Source organism: Xiphias gladius, chromosome 1 (genome assembly GCF_016859285.1).
Source record: "Xiphias gladius isolate SHS-SW01 ecotype Sanya breed wild chromosome 1, ASM1685928v1, whole genome shotgun sequence".
Taxonomy (NCBI): Eukaryota; Metazoa; Chordata; class Actinopteri; order Istiophoriformes; family Xiphiidae; genus Xiphias; species Xiphias gladius.
Genome location: NC_053400.1, coordinates 32470983 through 32486911, shown reverse-complemented (window position 1 = coordinate 32486911; position 15929 = coordinate 32470983).

The following is a 15929-nucleotide window of genomic DNA, read 5'->3' as shown; positions in this document are numbered from 1 at the left end:
ACAGGCGACTACAGGTGCGAAGTACTTTTGTGCCAAGTACTGTACACTTGTGATAGACTGGTCTACTTGAGTACTTCCATAGTAGGAGACTTTGTACTCCCCCCAGATTATACTTTTTACTCCACTGTATATTTATCTTAAGGCGGTTTTTACGATGTGTTCAGATTTTAGAGTCAACGTGAGATGATCTTTTGCTGTTGTTTGTTAAAAATAATTTTTTCTTTTGCAGAAACTGCGACATTCTTCAGTGTGCGATAACACAGTGACCTTGTTGTCGTTGTCTGGAGAAGCTGAGACAGAATCTACTCACCCTTCAGAGGAGCATCAACTGCTGCGAAAGAAGAAACCCACACACACCTGGAGAATGCTTCACACCTACTCATCTCCAGGTTTAGAGATTAAACACTCTGACGGGTACCGTTAATCACAACGCGTAGTCTTACTGTTCGTTCCTGAGTTCATTCAAATGCTAACAGTTACAGATTTAACTCCACAAAGCCAGCGATGTCCCATTGTTACAGCGGAAGAGACCAAAGATTTCGCTCCTAATTACATCAGCAACAAACTCTTTACTTTCTCATTTTCAACTTCGGAATAAACTGGAACATTGTTTTAAAAGTCAGAGATCGCAGAAATAACACAATTCATTTAACACAATTCAATTTAATTGGATTCAATTTGTGATGAATTGCTTTCCAGCAGGCCGAGCATCCTGGGATCTTATGTAATCAGTCTTTGCGCGGGGCACTGGCAGGACCATAGGAGCCTTCATATAGATATTTTACATCTAATTTATCATTTTTTTCTTCCCTGCAAATAATTGAAACCACTGCTGCTAAATGCTGCCGGTGCTTTGGCAGGCATGCGGTTATAGTGAAGCAGCAGACGGGGTTTTTTGCTGTTGTGTAATGACGCTGGGTGAACAGCTAGTGGCTGCCTCGTCCCACAAATCAGAAATCGGCATCCAGGGTTCACCCACGGCGTGCAACGTTCAAATCTCTCTCTCATCAGACATGAGGGGGGGACGCTGTGAAGATGACTGCTAGTTGCAGCTCCATCGTCTAGTATTAGTCCCTTTATCAAACCGATTGATCTATTGGTCACTGATGGCGGGTTGATTTTACTCTACATGTGAAAGGTTTCATGCTCAGTGAGTTTCATTCAGCCCGGAATAATTAAACAAATATAATAATCTAAAGCTCTTTGATTTTCTCCCCAAGCCAGGACACGCGCTGTACGTTCGTCGGCAGCTGAAAGCCGTCTCATCAAACTTTCAGTTAGCCCTGGGTTGTCTGTAAAGACTCCGCAGGCCTTGAAGGAGTAGTTTAACGTTTTGGGAATTACGCTTATTTGCTCTCTTGTTGAGTTAGACGAGAACATGGATACTGCTGTCATATCTGTGGGTCAAGTGTGGAGCCTGGGGCAAGGAGGCAGTTAGCTCAGCATAAAGACTGGAGGCAGGGCTAAACCGCCTGGCTCTGTCAAGAACATATTCCAGTCTTTGTGGGTTTCCATATCCCAAAGGGGCGATAGTGCAAATTTAAATGCTTGAATTAACATCTTTCTTCATGCTATTGCACATTCTGAGGTAACTATCATCAGGGCTGCTAACTCAGGAGAAACATATCCCACTAATGCTGTATCTGTATTCTTTTTTTTTTCCTATTAAAAATATGAAAATTTTATAACCCAGTCAGGATTTACAGGACTGTATGTATCACATGGTAGTGCAGCGGTGGTGCCGATGAGGCGGTTTCGAAACAGTTAACCAGGCCTTTTCATGTCAGCAGTTTCACGAGTCACGTTTAGATCCGAGATTGGAACCACATCAGTGAAATCACGCAGTGACATGTGGTATCACTTCAATGCTCGACACATGCAGCAAACGCTGTTCCCATCAAACTTCAATTTTCGTCTGATAAATCCATTCAGCTGTGTCCGCAACATGAGAAGAAAATTTCTAACTGACTCGTTGAAGTCGGAGTAAAGAACGGACGGTTGAGATGTTACGCGGCTTCACTCCGCAGGACTGGTAACAGCTGTTAATGTAGAAGTTTAATAGCGTAACTGAGTTGTAAAATCACTGCATTGCTCCGCAGTAACAAACACCCTCTCTGGTGCCTAATATTTAATGGCTGTAACAGATGGCGACGCAGGTCGGCTGGCCCGTCCACCACTGTGCTACGGATTGAAATATCTCAAAAACTAACGAAAAGGGTGGCCATGAAATTTCGCGCCCCACGCATTTGTGGCGGCTGGAGGATGAGGTCTAATGGCCTTGGTGTTCCCCTGACTTGTCATTGTGATTTTAAGTGAATGTCTCCGGATGAATCGTCATAAATTTGGTGATTCCCCTGACTTTTCATTTTCTAAATTTTAATTAGTTCAACTGGGAGCCAAAGTGAACCCGGAATATGTTCTGTCTCAGTCGAGGAAAAACAAAATTCACAAGCCCATTTACATTTGTATTAAAGCAAATAACAAAAAAAATCCAGCCTTGGAACTTGACTTTACTTAACAATATGTCATACTGTTAAAAAACAATCTAATGTTATATATTATTCAATATTTATGTTTTTTAGCGGCCTTTAATGAAGCGCATTCCCCATAAACCTTAGACCAAGACGGATTAAATGTCACGGCTCGACGGAAGGGGCGAGTCCATGAGCGAGTCAAGGTTAGATCAGACACGTCTGTAATAGCAGCAGGACAGAGGGGACCGGACGAGAGAGAGCGTGGGTGAATTCCATGGATATGGAGTAAGTACGCTGCTGCAGGTAATTATCGCAAATCGAAAGCTATGATCTTTTATCACTTGAATGCAAGAGAAATATAAATACAGAATCCTTGTATTCTTCATTATATGACTATTTATGGACAAGAGGTTGACAAAGTAACATTAAAGCAATGTTAACACCTTGTGGAAAAAGACAAACTTTATCAAACTTAGTCATCATTAAAAAGCTGCAACGGATGTGAGTCATACAGTGTGAGGTCCAGCTGACGGGACACGTGTGGACGGTCATGAGGACGAACTGCAACGACAAAGAGGAACATGGGTCACAAGCTGAAACTACCCGACAATGGATGAGACTCATAATTACAGCAGTATGAGGTTGACAAACACTGATTTCGACAGTGAATGGTTTTGCCCAATCACCGATTTGTGGATGTTTTGACCAGGAAGCCCGAGTCCCTCTGCCAGCTGCTCTGTGTCCTAATAACTGATATTCAATGGACAAACTGTTCAAACCGTTTGACTCAGGCAGCAAGCAGAGGATGACTAATTTAACCACATAATTACCAAAACTCTCACCTCATACCAGAGTTGATTGTTCAGTTTTGTAACACTTTGGGTGTTTTGCAGAACATTCAAGCACAAGTATATCCAGACAACTGTGTTCTTCCAACTCTGTGGCAACAGTTTCCTGTTTTTGTAATTTAGCTTAACTGGACCCAAGTGCAGAGAACACACGTCACACATAATTTCTGACTTAAAAAAATAAAACAGGCAAAAAAAAAACAAAAACCCAAAAAACAACTGCAAAGGCCAAACCCAGACAAAAGACACTGAAATAACTAAATAACTTTCTAAAGAAGGCAGAGTTGAGTGGAATGGAGGGAGGATGGGTTCAACTACCAGGCTCTACACTCAGAAAGTACTTTATTATTAGGAACGCCACGCCAGTACTGGGTCGGGCCTCCCTTTGCTCTGAAAACAGCCTCAGTTCTTCGTGTCCTGGATTCCACAGGATGTTGGAAACTTTCCTCTGAGATTCTGCTCCATGTTGACCTGATTGCATCACGTCACTTCTGCAGATTTGTGGGCTGCACATTCATGCTGCCGGTCTCCTGTTCTACCACATCCCAAAGGTGTTCTACTGGATCCAGATCTGGTGACTGGGGGGGCCACTGAAGTACAATGAACTCATTGTCATGTTCATGAAGCCAGTTTGAGACGACTTCTGCTTTGTGACATGGAGCATTACCCTGCTGGAAGTAGCCATTAGAAGATGGTAAACATTGGCCATAAAGGGAAGCACATGGTCAGGGACAATACTCAGACAGGCTTTGGCATTCAAACCATGATTGGTTGGTATTAAGGGGCCCAAAGTGGAGCCAAGAAAACCTTCCCCAAACCATTACACCACCACCACCAGCCTGGGCTGTTGACACAAGGCAGGTTGGGTCCATGGATTCATGCTGTCTACACCAGATTCTGACCCTACCATCTGCTGCCTCAGTACAAATCCAGATCAGACCAGGCTACATTTTTCCAGTCTTCAACTGTCCCATTTTGGTGAGTCTGCGTCCACTGCAGCCTCAGGTTTCTGTTCTGGGCTGATTGGACCGGAACCCGACGTGGTCTTCTACTGTTGTAGACCATCCCTAGATTCAGAAACACTCAAACCGGCTCGTCTGGCACCAACAATCAAGCCACGGTCAAAGTCACGGAGATCACAATTTCCTCCTCATTCTGATGTTTGATGTGACCATTAGTTGAAGGTCCTGACCTGTATCTTCAGGAGTATATGCACTGAACTGCTGCCACACGACTGGCTGTGCTCTCTGAGTGTATATAGTGAGTTTGGAAGGTGAGATAAATGATGAGGCGGATTAGTGAAAATGTTATTGACCATCAGTCCCCAGAAGCAGGATTCCTGCCTGCCAGAGCAAATGTGTTCTGTGAGTGGCGACATTCAAAGGGTTTTTATAATACTTCAGTTGCTATGAGTGGGTATTGTCGTGCAAGAGTGGAAGCTGTGGGGAAAACGCATCTTCAGAGAACATTTTACCGATGGGTTCACTATCAACATTCTGAGACTTGTTCATGAACATTTCCTCAAAACAAAAACCTTTTATCAACACTGACAAGAGCAATTATTTAGAACTTTAAATTTCCCCCTCCCCTTTTTAAAATGTAATTTATTTATTTATCTATCTATAATTCTATATGTCATTTTCATTCTTTTTCATCGCTAATATCATTTCCTGTGTGTATTGTGCCGAGGTATTTTTGTGCATATTCTTTACGACATCTGGACCCTCGCCGATTGTCTGAGGAGGTCTAGCCTGTGTTACACACCTGTGTAAAATTGCTGACGTCTGCATAAATAGTGTGGATGCGTGTGAGAGCCACTGCACATTTACCCGATGAAGCGCAGAGAGAAACGAGTCGCTCTTGTCGGTGCTGGTAAAAGATCCTTGATTATATCGCGACGCGTTGAGTGTGCGGCGTCTACCGCAAACACTTGCTCCAGCTCTGAAGTACGTGCTGTGGGCAAATCTTTTTTTTTCTCTCTGTAACAGCATTTCCTCATTATGTTGATTAAAAACTTAATCCAGGCTCGTTATGTTTCATTGCTGTTGTGTGAAAGATGTAAACAAGGGAGCCCTGCCACACCAGGCCACCTGCTGCGAGAGGTGGGCATGATCGTCAAATTATCTGTCGTGTAAGTCGCAATAATTGACGGATTCAGCCCACTCCCCTTATTCTGGCAATTGAAAGGTGTGTGTGCGTGTGTGTGTTTGTGTGTGTGGGGGGGGGGTTTCAAATGATGCAACTAGCATTTTGTTTGATGCTGTAATACTCTTGCTGCTGAATGGTGTTAAATCCTGAAAGCCTGGAACTAGAAGAGTGGAGGCTGTGAGAGCAGCATCTTGATGCCCATGGTTTTGACATGACAGCCGCATGTGGGATCCTTGTAAAACTGTGAACGAGCATATTTCCCAACAAGTTACGCTGCTTTCAACGGAAATGCCGGTCTGTATTGTTCTCAGCTGTCTCTACATTTCTTTTGTTGCTATCTTTCTTTTTTTTAAACATACATTCAGCAATAATAAAAAGTGAATGAATTGTGAATAACTTCTGCTCTAGTTAAAGAACTCCATTCATAAATTATTCACGATGAGCCACAAACCTACAGACCTACAGGCAGGTGAAAAATTAAAGGAAAAACCTGAAGAAATAAGTGGAGAAACATTACGAACACAGATGCTCCCAGGCAGGTGCACTGCATGGTATAATTAAGCAGTTAACATCCAGTCACGCTCTGTGGCAGCTATAAAAAGGCTGAGCAGGCCCAGATGATTCTGATTTTGTATCAGGTCGGCAAGAGGAAAAGATCTAGGAGGCTTTGAAAGAGGGTTCATCGTCGGGGAGTGGACAGCAGGAGCTTCAGTCGCACAAGCTGCTCAACCGGCCTGTGATTCGATAGGAGCAGCGATTGAAGTGACGTCTGCATTTAGATCTGTGGGAAAGACGTCAATAAATGCAATTAGTGCGACATGCAAGGAAAACCAGAAGAGGAAACCTCTTCCTCAGGGGACTGAGAATGTCACTGCAGCACGTGATCAGACTGTCAGAGACCACAGTCCGTCGACAGTTACATGGAGAGGGATGTTATAGTAGGGTTGCGGTTCACAAACCGCTCATCACAGAAATGAAAACACATCTGGGCTCTCCGTGGGTTTCGGTGCAGAAAACCACAGGAACTGGTCAACGGAGATGTGGGGAAAAAAGTGATATGGTCAGAGGAGTCATCCTTCGCCATGTTCTCCACAAGTGGGCGAGTGCATGTGTGGCGGACACCAAGAGAACTGTATAGGCCTGAATGCTTGACCCCCACAGTGAGGGGATCCGGGGGCTCTGTTATGCTGTGGGGGGCATTTTGCTGGCATGGTTTGGGTCCACTTGTCTCCTCAGAGGGAAGGGTCACTGCAAATCAACACAAAGTGGTCCTGAGTGATCAGCTTCATCCTCTGATGGAACATCTCCATCCTGATGGGAGTGGTCTCTTCCAGGATGACAACGCCCCCACCCACAGGGCAGGAGGGGTCCCCGAAGGGTTTGATGAGAATGAAAAAGGATGTGAGTCTCAACCCAGTTGAACCCCTATGGGAGATTCTGGATTGACGTGTGAGACGGCGCTCTCCACCACCATCATCAAAACAACGAATGAGGGAGCATCTTGTGGAAGAATGCAGTCCATCCCTCCAGTGGAGTCCAGAGACCTGGAGAATCGATGCCGAGGAGCATTGAAGCAGTTCTGGCCCAAAACCTTACTGAGACACTTTGTTGTTTTTTTCCTTTAACTTGTCACCCGTCTGTAAAACTCCTGCAGAGATTTGAAGCTTGACTGCTGAATGTGCACAATACGATCAGCACTACAGTAACACCCCCCCTCCCCAATGTTGTGGTGGTTTGCCTGGGAGCAGGTGCTGAAGCAGAGTGCGTGTGGAATGAAGGGAAACAAAAACGGATGATCCAGTGAGCAGAGCCATTGATCGGGCTTCAAGCACATGATCTGAAATGAGATTCTGGCCCTTACTTATTGATGGTTTTATAGAAAATAGAAAATGGGCCGCAGACTTTGTGTCCCTTCTCCCTGGCTATAAAAAGACCACGAGCACCGGAAATAGTTCAAAGTCCTGTAAGATGTTGAGTGCCGCCGCAGTTACTGTCACTCATGCATTCAGCCTTAAAACTGACAATTGCTTTGTAGTTCAATTCTGTCATCTTGTCCGATCTGGTGAATCATAAATCGAGTACTCTTACACTCCTTTTTCTGACATATACTTCCACACTTGAGCCTCTTTAGATAGTTAAACACCCAAAACAGTGAAACTTTTAATCCGCCCAGCATATCCCCCAGATGCGCTGGTGGTAGTGACGCCATAATTTTCAGCTTCTCTGTGTCTGTCCAAAAAAAAATAAAAATAAAAAATAAAAAAAAACCTCCGAAAGTCCTTGTCAGCTCTTTAGCAGAAAACACCATTAGGAAAATAAGTAATACGTAAAAACTACCACCTATTACACTGAGTTCTTTTAAAGGCAAGGGAGCCGAGGCTGGGGGATAATTATCCTGCCAAACAGCCTCTAATGAAAAACTTGTTACGTAAGGTCGGATATCTTCATCTCGACACTGGCTTTGCTCCTTTCTGTTGCTGACTTGCACCTGTCTGTTCCAATGCACGGGCCGGGCTGTCTCTCTGTGTGGTGGAGAATTACACTCGGGAGGAGGAGGAGACCCGCTGCAGAGACGACTGACACCCCGTTCGGATTTTGACCCACGCTTAGGAGGAACATTTGGTCCTCTATATTAGGCGCCTGACTGCGTTCACCAACATTTTGAATTCATGGGCTTGTGCAGAGGGTGGATCTGTCGTTATATGAAAGTGCTCTTTCTCCCTCCGTCTTCGCTTTTCTCTCATTTTTATGTCTAACTCTTGATTTTCTCTCCCCTGCCTCGGCTCGCCCCTCGGCTCCATAAATACTTAAACTGTGACTCATTGTACTTTTCGGCTACTCTCACAGAAAGCCACAAACAGGAAACCTTAACTAAACATCGACAGAAAGCACGAGGCCCTGCCTTTTAAATCTGAAACTAAAGTTAAATGATTTTTAAACCTTTGCGGCTCAGGCACTTCATGGCTAATTCACTTTCATCAGATATTCCAAACCCATCTCAGTGCATGTAAAAGGGCTCCTTCAGAAACCACCGTCTTTGAAGGGACTCGCGTGGGTGCTTCTATTCAGGGCTTATTCACAGTTGAAAAGTTAATTTATTTTATTTGTTACATGTTATGAAACCAGCCTGTGGGTGCCTGAGGGGGTTTTTCACTGTTTTTAAATCAAGAAACCTGCATGTAAAGATTTTTAAAAAGTGGTATTTCACCAAAATGCCCGAAATCCTTAGCTCACGCTTTCCCTGGTTTACTCTGATCAACATGGTAATCTATCCCATATGTCGGTGTGCACCAGCAGACTGACTTTGCCATCCATAGAGACATGCGGCTAACATGGTGAAGAACAGCGCTGAGGACTAGAATATGAGAAGTCTCAAAAAATCCGATTAAAAGCGATTTTACAGAAAGTATAAAAAAAAAAAACAACCAAAAAAAACCCCAAAACAACCCGCAAAGGCAATGCAATCCAATCCTGTGTGTTTGCATGGAAAAACATTGTCAAAAAGAGTGTAAGAAGTGCAGCAAATGCATCTGAGTCATGAATTACAATGCCGTGGGGATTTGACGAAGCGTTGTTTACTCTGAAGTACGTAGCAAATTCTGCTGCGGCTGATTAGCAGCAGCTTGTCTCGTTTCCACTGCAGACCTCTCTAGACTCTCAATGTGAGCCCGCACTCATATCGAGAGACCGAGGGGAGACAGAGGAGAAAACTCGAAAATATCTTGCTGTGTAGCGCAAGACTGACATGAGGCAGCAAAGGCTGAGAACGTGGCCGAAAGCACCCAGGTGTAATTCATTTACAGCATGAGCGTATCCGCTGTCACCGGTCGACGTCATCATATTTCACTCCGTCCTGAGCTGCAGCTCTAGTTCCCCCTCAGGCCAGCCGGTAAGTTTTGACAGAATCATTAGAAAATGTTATGCATGACACATTGATTAGTGTTGATATAGATAGAAAAATGGATAGAAAAGTTAGAGAATGGGCCTCAAGCAAGAACATTTTCATATTCTCAAATTCTCTCTCGTCACTCTTTCTTTAAGGTTTGCTGCAAAGTCTCCGAACTGCACAAACAAGCCCGGTGAACGCTACTGATTGATGAGGGGGTCTAACCTTCACGAGATTTCCGCATCGCCCCTTCTGATTTCTCCATAAGGCTGCCCGTTACGCTCCATTTGTGGGCAGGCTTTTATTTTCATAAATCTTACCGATGAGCGAAGAGGAAGAATTTCACACGGCTTTCACAAGGGAAAAAATTATAAATTTAGTCAATAATCACCTTTGGGGACCCAGAACAATTAAGAAATGTAATAAAGTTGCTGACAGAGTGTCATCGGAGTGGTGCTGTACTGAGACGGACGTGAGGAGGGAACGGTTTGACATGAAGTTAGATGCTAAAGAAAAGCACCTCCCTGAATTACTGTGCGAGGCGGTCAAGGGGGACGGCGGTCACTGAGAGGAGAGACGGAGGGAGTAGGACGGACCACGCTGATGACGTGACGCTGCACTGTCAGGTGTCAGACCAGAGGACGATCCTGGGTAAAGACCCTGAAGCAGCGAGAGGAGCGAGAGCGTCTTTCCTCAACGACCACCGCTACGTACAAGCCTCTGTGACGAAATCCGACGATTAAATCATAAAATCTAGAACAGCTCGCCAGGACCGTGGTGATATGATGAACAAAATGTTCATTTTGCACTCTGTTTTCATTTGATACGTTTTAGTTATGTTTTAAAACCCTTTAAAACCTTATAATTCTGAAGTCAAACAAGTGCTCACCCCGACAGATTCTGCATAACTCGAGGTCTGGACCACGCGCAAATGTTGTCTGTTCCTCGGAGGAAATTCTACGCAAATCGTACGGGATCTGTTCGTGCAACTGATTCTTGCATGAGGCCCACTGTGTGCAACACACGGGGTAATGAAGTGTTAAAGGTTAAAAATGCCAGCTGAAATCCATGCGTGCATTTGGAGTTTTACAGTTCAAAGACGTGCAGATGAGAAATTTACAGCTGTAGTTTTGCGTAGAGGCGCAAACTGTACTTTGAATGTGCATGTGCATGTGTCGTAGCTCTGAGATGGGCTGACGCGTACCGTGCTTCCCATCCAGGGCTGGGACAAGCTCCAGCTCCCTGCACCCTGAGTTCAAATTGGATGGCTTACGATAGGTTTCATTAAAAATCCAATCAGGGGCGTTGGGATGATGGTACGTGACCGACCGGCAGGAGGACTCTCTGTGGCCGGTGTATGGTCCTTACCCCTGGTTTCATCACGGAGAAAGAGATCAACCAACAAAGTCGGTTTCCTCTTTCATCAGCAATTCACGAGTCAGCGGCATCGCGGAGAGGACATCGATCTCTGATTTTCTTCAAAGTTGAGAAGCTGAATATCAACCGAATAGGAAAACTTGGAACCACGGCCACACTGTGAATTTCATAAATTAAGTGCTGTTTTTCCTGCGACTGCAAAGATATGACAGCTGAGCGTGAAAAATTTAGAGCTAACTGGTTTCCATGCCAACCCCCCGGGTCCCGGGGCCCCGATAATTGACTTCACAGAGCTGACCGATTGAGACACACGCAGGCACGTACACAGCATGTTGCAGAAGTACTCCGCGAGATTGTTATGTCAATTTCAGGCGATTTCCATGTGTGTCATCTTGCATATCACTGTTTATCAGATTGAGACCTCCTTCAGCACATTAGACACACACATGGAGAAGACACAGAGTGAGTGTCAGCTGGGGGACACTGAGGGGATGAATAAAACAAATTCGGGGGCTTTTGGTTTTTTTCCCCCCTTTTTTCTTTCACTACATTTCCACCTGCTTCTGAAGTGTCAGGTTTCACCTCCGCGAGAGGTGTTGGATAACGTGCGAAAACTCTTTAGCAGTAGCGCACGCGGAGGAGCGGACGGGCGAGTGAACGGGCAGGTGGACGGGCCAGAAAGACGGACTGAAGAGCATCCCTGACTGACGGAGAGACAGACGGACGGACGGACGGACGGACGGGTGGATAAATGGAGGGACTCGCCAAAGTGCAAAGACATGAGAAGACTGAAAAGTGGCTGACAGGCAGGAAGGACAGTAACACCTACACGCAGCACTCATATACTGTACATGCAGAAACACGCATCTGCAGACGGATAGGTAGCCACTCCAAAAGCCCCATCTTGTTTCCATGGTGATCCAGTGAACAGGAATCCATGTTGAGTTCAAATCCTTTCCCCGTCCAAACCAGTCAGGTCTTCTGAAATGAACTGGTGTGTGCGTGCGTGCGTGCGCGCGTGTGTGTGTGGTGCCTTTGAAATACACCCAGATGGAACCTGCCAGGACTCCCCAACCCTCTCAGATCTACGGAGCAACTAATTCACGAGGTGGGACATAAGGACGCCTGTGCTCAGTCTGCTCATCCAACACAGCAAAACAAAACACAGACGCGTACTGGCCAGACTCCCATGAAATATGGTAGAAATATTCATGGTCCCCAGGGACTGACGTAAGCTCGTGTTGCCTTGATTCTGGGAAGAAAAAGGGACTAACGAGCTACTCAACTAATATTAGACTGAAACACTGAACTATAAGCACTTCTGTACTTAGGGACGACTCAGTGGACGACACGCCTGCAAACATGTTTACATGCATTATGGAGATATGACGTCTCCGTGAAACATTACAGTAATTAAACATTAAGTAACAATACATGTTTTATAATGATACACACACACACACATACATATATATAAATATATTTGCTTGAACTTGCACTAATCACTATTTTTTGCCTGACTTTTATTTGGTGCGTCATCAGGTTAAATTCCAATTGGCCTGGTTCACAACTCAATACTGGCAAAACGAGCGACGTTCCTACCAGCCTCATCTGAGCTCCACGGTGCACCGGAGACCTCCGCACCACGTACACAACAAGGCCGAGGCGCACGACAAAGCTGTTTTTCCACCAGAATGTCACTACGCCTTTATTGTTGTTATCATATTAACAACGACAGAAATCGCTTTGTTTTAATGTTTAACGCGTTGTTCGCAGCGACGAACCCGCGGAGAACGATCACCTGACTTCGCAGTTCCCCCCTCTTACTGCTCCTGTAGACCGTGTCCCAGTTTTCAGCAGTTTTCAGAGAAAACAGCTCCGGTGAACCCGACGTCAGCTCGCGAGCACAGTGGAGCGTTTAGCGGCTGCAGAGCCAGATGTTTCCCTCAGGAGTCGGTGGAGGACAACGCGGAACCCAAAGGAGAGTGAATGTTGGACCTGGGCCTATCAGGTGGTCAGAAACACGACTCCACATGCACGCTAATGCTGCTCTGTGGGCCGCCAACATGTTCACCACAACAGTGTCCTAAGGCAATCATGTTTTCAGCATGTTCCGCTGGGCCCCGAGTGGCTAAAGCAAATAAAATAAAATTGATTATACATCTTTAATAAACTTATCGGTATAAGTTTGATACTGGGCTTTAGAAACTGTTCACACACACTAGACGTACAACTACACTGTGCATCTGTCTGTTTATCTATCTGTAGTATTCTGGGACTGTGAAATTAGGTGGCACGCAGGTGACGGGCAAAGTGATGACGTACACATCACAGGCCACACAGGCGAGGTACTCGGCATTTAAAAAAATACCCACCGAGGACGAATGTGTGTTTTCCTCCATCAAGCCGGCGGCAAAATGGGCGAAGCCCAAAGATTTTTGGCCGTGGGCTACAGGTTCCCACACTCAACACGCCGCCAGTCATCTTTGTACTCCAGGAAAATAAACAGTATATATAGTTCCCACCGTACCTGTCTGATAGGATACTGAATATTTTACTGTTGAATTTGTGCTGAACAACTTTTGCTGTTCGTGGGCCTCCTCCTCATAATCCTCTCATGATGTTGAAAGGTAATTTCTCACGCGTTTTGCACACTGAGCGGACCGTTTGCTGTTCCGTGTTCGCAAACGTTCGAGGCACCAGGCTGAGTCTCCCTCACCCCGGCCTCGTTTTTCCTTTTCTTCCTGAACAGACAGACACGTTGGGACCGTGTGTGTGTGTGTGTGTGTGTTTATCTGATGCTCACAACATTCCCGCTCCTGCCTTATCTGCGCTGAAACAAGTGAATTTCGCTGGCGAAAAACTTGAGCACGTGGAGTTAAAAAAAGGTGCCGGGCGCGACATAAATAACTGCATTTCCTGTGGTGCAAATTAAGCATGAACAGCTGAGGCCCGTGTTTATGGGTTTCAGACAGGTATCGGTGTATGTAAGTGTATTTTTAGTCCCGGAGCTAACAGGTAATGCAGAGCTAAGCAGCCTGTAAGCCTCTTTAGCTCAGAATGGCAGCCCCGGCTCTCAGCTGCGTTACTTGTCCCACTAATGAGGTTGTTATTTCGCCGACGGCATCCATTACTGCCCTGAAAAACAGCCGTAAACTGGAAATTCCATTAGCTCCTGGCCAGCTGCCTTGATCTATGGTGAAATACGAAGCCGTGACACTGTAGCATTATGATCCCACTCCCATAAAAGTGTGTGTGTATATATATATTTATATTAACATAAATTAAGCTTGCGGGTCTTTGGACAGTGCTTTCTTACCAGTGTCCTTTCACTGTTTCGGTTGATGTTCTAGTAATCGCTGTGTGTTTGTGATGCACCGAGAGGTTTTTACGGCACAGCCATTCGAAGCCAAGTTAAATCCCCATCCATCCATTTTCTTCAACCACTTCTATTTTCACTGCTGGACGTGCGAGAGCCTTTCCCAGCACGTATCAAACGAGAGGCTACAAATGGGCTCGTCTTATAATTTTTTGATTTGGAATCAGGAACAAAACCAATATTACACTGCGGTCTCTTTACCGGCCCCTCGCCGTATGGCTGTGATTCGGGGTGCCGGCCGGTCCCAGCAGATAAATCCAGGACTGAATTTCTTTCCCAGTCCGACCGTGTAGTCTCCATCGTTGGAGAGACTCCCCGATTTTAACGCAGGTTTTTTCCCTCCTGCCTTATCAAAACCCTCCTTTTCAAGCTTATGTTCCTCAGACCTTTCATCTCTCGGGCCGCATCTCGGAATCGCCCTCTCTCTCGCTGCCGCTGCCCCCGTTGTATCCCCTTCCTCCTCCCGTGCACGGCCACGATCGCTCCCGGGTGCTGATTGGGTGGAGTCGTCGGTCCCATCTACAGAGCCGGGGCTGTGCAGGAACACCAGATTTATTTTTCAGCTCACACACAGAACGGACAGCTAGCTGACTGTTAGCAGATATTTGCTGAATTTGACCAAAAGCGTCTTACTCTACCGTTGAGTGAAGGATCTGAATAATTCTTGCATCCATTTTTGAGTTGTTGTCTTTACCAACTAGTAGTTTCCTTACTGGTCACGTGTGTTTAACTTATTCTGAAATCAAGGTGTTGCAAGGGAACAGTTCACATTCACTGTAAACCCCACATCTCCAGTTTTTATGACTGGAAGCACTGACACTGTATCAGCTTGATCAAAAACATAATATTTGTTCGCGCGTCCACAGAGCAAAGATCGGGGTCGGTGGGTGGATTACCCGTAAATTACGTGTGATGAGTCTGTCTGGGTCATCTTTTGGCCTCGCAGCTGACCGGCTCATTAGCATCGTCTCTCGCCACATCTGCACCGCACGCTCGCTGAGCCAATCAGTGTTCCGGTGAATTGGTTTTAAAAGAAAAAAAAAAAAAGACTTAATGATCTGATTTCAATGCTACCAAGCGCTGCCTCAATTAATTAGAGCGGGAGTCAACGATAATCATTCTGGTCATTACTTTATGTGGAATAATACGTGTGTGAATTCAGAGATGCCGAGGCCGGGGCGGCTGAGCAGCTGGTGATCTGCTCTGCCTCAAAATGATTTCACCTTCAGATGAAAATACGAACCTTCTGCTCACGGGGGAGGATAAGAGCTGTTAAGGGGGAGGGCGAGACCATATCAACGGTTTAGTGATCGGAGTGAAATTCAGAGCTTATTTTGTGATGAAGTGTTGTTATTTACATTTGAGTCCCTTTTCTCTGAATTTGCATCATTTACTTCCTCCTCAGTTGGGGTTTTTTCTTAATTTCCCAGAATGTCTTCGGACAACGCTTTGAAAAAAAGAGGTGCAAAAATGGGAGAAATGGAATCAGCCTTTACTTAAAGTGGCAGTTTCGAAGATTATCATTTAAATAAATGTCTGTTAAGTCGCTATCTATCGCCGAATGAGGCAACGCAACCAATGAGGTGCTCACATCGTCACATGAGGTGGCAGAGCCTATGGCCCAAAAAAAAAGGCTCTATTAAGATACTGCTAATGCAAACTGAACATTTCCTGTTGCTGCAGCTTCACATTAGGAGGATTTCAGTGAAGAAACACGAGTTGACTTTCATTACGAAAGAGTCACGGGAAATGCAACGTGTTTATCGGTGAGTTCAGCAATTGCTGCTGTCCTTCAACAAAAGTGCGTCTACAAAACA